Source organism: Arachis hypogaea, chromosome 6 (genome assembly GCF_003086295.3).
Source record: "Arachis hypogaea cultivar Tifrunner chromosome 6, arahy.Tifrunner.gnm2.J5K5, whole genome shotgun sequence".
Classification (NCBI taxonomy): Eukaryota; Viridiplantae; Streptophyta; class Magnoliopsida; order Fabales; family Fabaceae; genus Arachis; species Arachis hypogaea.
Window position 1 is genome coordinate 27,583,259 of NC_092041.1, and position 5,498 is coordinate 27,588,756.

Here is a 5,498-nt window from a genome sequence, read left to right on the forward strand (position 1 = left end):
AAGCTTCTTCCTCAGATGAAGCTTCCTTAGTACTGCTTGGTGCATTTTGCATTCCAGACAGACTTTGAGAAATCATTTTGACTTGTTGAGTCAATATCTTGTTCTGAGCCAATATGGCATTCAGAGTGTCAATCTCAAGAATTCCTTTCTTCTGACTAGTCCCATTGTTCACAGGATTTCTTTCAGAAGTGTACATGAATTGGTTATTTGCAACCATTTCAATTAGTTCTTGAGCTTCAGTAGGCGTCTTCTTCAGATGAAGAGAGCCTCCAGCAGAGCTATCCAAAGACATCTTGGATAGTTCAGAGAGACCATCATAGAAAATACCTATGATGCTCCATTCAGAAAGCATATCAGAAGGACACTTTCTGATTAATTGTTTGTATCTTTCCCAAGCTTCATAGAGGGATTCTCCTTCCTTCTGTCTGAAGGTTTGGACTTCCACTCTAAGCTTACTCAATTTTTGAGGTGGAAAGAACTTTGCCAAGAAGGCATTGACTAGCTTTTCCCAAGAGTCCATGCTTTCTTTAGGTTGAGAGTCCAACCATGCTCTAGCTCTGTCTCTTACAGCAAAAGGGAATAGCATAAGTCTGTAGACCTCAGGGTCAACCCCATTAGTCTTGACAGTGTCACAGATTTGCAAGAACTCAGCTAATAACTGATGAGGATCTTCCAATGGAAGTCCATGGAACTTGCAATTCTGTTGCATTAGAGAAACTAATTGAGGCTTAAGCTCAAAATTGTTTGCTCCAATGGCAGGGATGGAGATGCTTCTCCCATAGAAGTCGGGAGTAGGTGCAGTAAAGTCACCCAGCACCTTCCTTGCATTGTTGGCATTGTTGTTTTCGGCTGCCATGTGTTCTTCTTCTTTGAAGAATTCGGTCAGGTCCTCTAAAGAGAGTTGTGCTTTGGCTTCTCTTAGCTTTCTCTTCAAGGTCCTTTCAGGTTCAGGATCAGCCTCAACAAGAATGCCCTTGTCTTTGCTCCTGCTCATAAGAAAGAGAAGAGAACAAGAAAATGTGGAATCCTCTATGTCACAGTATAGAGATTCCTTAAAGTGTCAGAGGAAAAGAAGAGTAGAAGACAGAAGTAGAAAATTCGAACTTATCAAAGAAGATGGAGTTCGAATTTTGCATTAAGGGATAGTTTTAGTCCATAAATAGAAGGATGTGAGAAGGAGGGAAGTGGTTTTCGAAAATTAGGTAAGAAATTTTGAAAATATTTAAAAAAAAAATACTAATAAATTTTCGAAAACCAAGAGTGAGAAAGAGATCAAGTGATTTTTGAAAAAGATTTTGAAATTAGAAATTAAAAAGATTTGATTGAAAACTATTTTGAAAAAGATGTGGTTAAGAAGATATGATTTGTTTTAAAAAAAATGATTGAGAAGATATGATTTGAAAAACATTTTTAAAAAGATTTGATTTTGAAAATTAAAAACTTGACTAACAAGAAAAGATATGATTCAAACATTAAACCTTTCTCAACAGAAAAGGCAACATACTTGAAATGTTGAATCAAATCATTAATTGATAGTAAGTATTTTTGAAAATGGAAAGAAATTGATTTTGAAAAAGATTTGATTGAAAAATTGATTTGAAAAAGATTTGATTTTGAAAAGATTTTGAAAACTTAGAAAAAAATTTGATTTGAAAACAAAATCTTCCCCCTGTAGCCATCCTGGCGTTAAACGCCCAGAATGGTGCACATTCTGGCGTTTAACGCCCAAAACTATACCCTTTTGGGCGTTAAACGCCCAACCAGGTACCCTGGCTGGCGTTTAAACGCCAGTCTGTCCTTCTTCACTGGGCGTTTTGAACGCCCAGCTTTTTCTGTATAATTCCTCTGCTGTATGTTCTGAATCTTCAATTCTCTGTATCATTGACTTGAGAAGACACAAATTAAAAATATTTTTGGATTTTTAATAATAAGGATAAATCAAAATGCAACAAGAATCAAATAACAATGCATGCAAGACACCAAACTTAGCAGTTTGTATACCACTGACACTAACAAAATGAAAATGCATATGAGACACACAAAACACTCAAGTCAATTGAATTTAAAGATCAGAGCACGAAAATCATCAAGAACAACTTGAAGATCCCTAAGACACATGAATGGATGCATATAATTGACACCAAACTTAAAATGAAACACTAGACTCAAACAAGAAATTTTTGGATTTTATGATTTTTTTTTTATTTTTTTGTGTTTTTCGAAAATTAAATGGAAAAAGATATCAAAATTCTTAATGAGAATTCCAGGAATCAGTGCAATGCTAGTCTAAGACTCCGGTCCAGGAATTAGACATGGCTTCACAGCCAGCCAAGCTTTCAAAGAAAGCTTCGGTCCAAAACACTAGACATGGCCAATGGCCAGCCAAGCCTTAGCAGATCACTGCTCTAAAAGCAAGATTGATAGAAATCAACAAGCTCTTGTGATGATAAGTTGAAACCTCGGTCCAATGAGATTAGACATGGCTTCTCAGCCAGCCAGACTTCAACAAATCATCATGAAACTCTAGAATTCATCTTCAAGAATTTCGAAAAAATAAATACCTAATCTAAGCAACAAGATGAACCTTCAGTTGTCCAAACTGAACAATCCCCGGCAACGGCGCCAAAAACTTGGTGCGCGAAATTGTGAACAATACTTTTCACAACTCTCATAATCCCCGGTCATGAACCCCAAAAACTTGGTGGCTCAGTACCATGGCATTACACAACTTCGCACAACTAACCAGCAAGTGCACTGGGTCGTCCAAGTAATAAACCTTACGCGAGTAAGGGTCGATCCCACGGAGATTGTTAGTATGAAGCAAGCTATGGTCATCTTGTAAATCTTAGTCAGGCAAACTCAAATGGATAATGTGATGAACGAAAATAACACAAAGGTAAAGATAGAGATACTTATGTAATTCATTGGTAGGAACTTCAGATAAGCGCATGAAGATGCCTTCCCTTACGTCTCTCTGCTTTCCTACTGTCTTCATCCAATCCTTCTTATTCCTTTCCATGGCAAGCTTGTGTAGGGTTTCACCGTTGTCAATGGCTACCTTCCATCCTCTCAGTGAAAACGATTGCATATGCTCTGTCATAGCACGCGGAATTCATCTGTCGGTTCTCGGTCAGGCCGGAATAGAATCCATCGATTCTTTTGCGTCTGTCACTAACGCCCCGCCTGCTAGGAGTTTGAAGCACGTCACAGTCATTCAATCATTGAATCCTACTCAGAATACCACAGACAAGGTTAGACCTTCCGGATTCTCTTGAATGCCGCCATCAGTTCTAGCCTATACCACGAAGATTCCGGTTAAAGAATCCAAGAGATATTCACCCAATCGAAGGTAGAACGGAGGTGGTTGTCAGTCACACGTTCATAGGTGAGAATGATGATGAGTGTCACGGATCATCACATTCATCAAGTTGAAGAACAAGTGATATCTTAGAACAAGAACAAGCGGAATTGAATGGAAGAACAATAGTAATTGCATTAATACTCGAGGTACAGCAGAGCTCCACACCTTAATCTATGGTGTGTAGAAACTCCACCGTTGAAAATACATAAGAACAAGGTCTAGGCATGGCCGAATGGCCAGCCTCCCAATGATCTAAGATAGCATAAAATGAAGATAGCTACCAAAGTCTCTCTATCATGATCTAAGAACTAGATGTCCAAAGATGATCAAAGGATCAAGAATAATCCAAAGATGAAAATACAATAGTAAAAGGTCCTACTTATAGAAAACTAGTAGCCTAAGGTTTACAGAGATGAGTAAAAGACATAAAAATCCACTTCCGGGCCCACTTGGTGTGTGCTTGGGCTGAGCAATGAAGCATTTTCGTGTAGAGACTCTTCTTGGAGTTAAACGCTAACGTTAGTGCCAGTTTGGGCGTTTAACTCCCATTTGGGTGCCAGTTCCGGCGTTTAACGCTGGAAATCTTGAAGGTGACTTTGAACGCCGGTTTGGGCCATCAAATCTTGGGCAAAGTATGGACTATCATATATTGCTGGAAAGCCCAGGATGTCTACTTTCCAACGCCGTTGAGAGCGCGCCAATTAAGCTTCTGTAGCTCCAGAAAATCCACTTCGAGTGCAGGGAGGTCAGAATCCAACAGCATCTGCAGTCCTTTTTAGTCTCTGAATCAGATTTTTGCTCAGGTCCCTCAATTTCAGCCAGAAAATACCTGAAATCACAGAAAAACACACAAACTCATAGTAAAGTCCAGAAAAGTGAATTTTAACTAAAAACTAATAAAAATATACTAAAAACTAACTATATCATACCAAAAACATACTAAAAACAATGCCAAAAAGTGTATAAATTATCCGCTCATCACAACACCAAACTTAAATTGTTGCTTGTCCTCAAGCAACTGAAAATCAAATAAGATAAAAAGAAGAGAATATGCAATGAATTCCAAAAACATCTATGAAGATCAGTATTAATTAGATGAGCGGGGCTTTTAGTTTTTTGCCTCTGAACAGTTTTGGCATCTCACTCTATCCTTTGAAATTCAGAATGATTGGCTTCTTTAGGAACTTAGAATCCAGATAGTGTTAATGATTCTCCTAGTAAAGTATGATGATTCTTGAACATAGCTACTTTTTGAGTCTTGGCCGTGGCCCAAAGCACTCTGTCTTCCAGTATTACCACCGGATACATACATGCCACAGACACATAATTGGGTGAACCTTTTCAGATTGTGACTCAGCTTTGCTAGAGTCCCCAATTAGAGGTGTCCAGGGTTCTTAAGCACACTCTTATTGCCTTGGATCACAACTTTATTTTTCTTTCTTTTCTCTCTTTTTTTCGTTTTCTTTTCCTTTTCTCTTTTTTTTTTTGCTTTTTCTTGCTTCAAGAATCATTTTAATGATTTTTCAGATCCTCAGTAACATGTCTCCTTTTTCATCATTCTTTCAAGAGCCAACATTCATGAACCACAAATTCAAGATACATATGCACTGTTTAAGCATACATTCAGAAAACAAAAATATTGCCACCACATCAAAATAATTAAACTGTTATAAAATTCAAAATTCATGCAATTCTTTCCTTTTCAATTTAAGCACGTTTTTATTAAGAGAGGTGATGGATTCATAGGACATTCATAACTTTAAGGCATAGACACTAAGACACTAATGATCACAAGACACAAACATGGACAAACATAAGCATAAAATTCGAAAAACAGAAGAATAAAGAACAAGGAAATCAAAGAACGGGTCCACCTTAGTGATGGCGGCTCTTTCTTCCTCTTGAAGATCCTATGGAGTGCTTGAGCTCCTCAATGTCTCTTCCTTGTCTTTGTTGCTCCTCTCTCATGATTCTTTGATCTTCTCTAATTTCATGGAGGATGATGGAGTGTTCTTGATGCTCCACCCTTAGTTGTCCCATGTTGGAACTCAATTCTCCTAGGGAGGTGTTTAGTTGCTCCCAATAGTTTTGTGGAGGAAAGTGCATCCCTTGAGGAATCTCAGGGATTTCATGATGA

At 38.0% G+C, this 5,498-nt stretch overlaps 1 non-coding gene across 1 annotated transcript; it reads left to right on the top strand.

Annotated features, from left to right (window-relative positions):
* The first annotated feature begins 346 nt into the window (after positions 1 to 346).
* Positions 347 to 454, top strand: LOC112699816 (small nucleolar RNA R71). Its single transcript, XR_003152754.1, has one exon. It is a non-coding gene; the product is annotated as a small nucleolar RNA R71 (small nucleolar RNA).
* Positions 455 to 5,498: the final 5,044 nt, after the last annotated feature.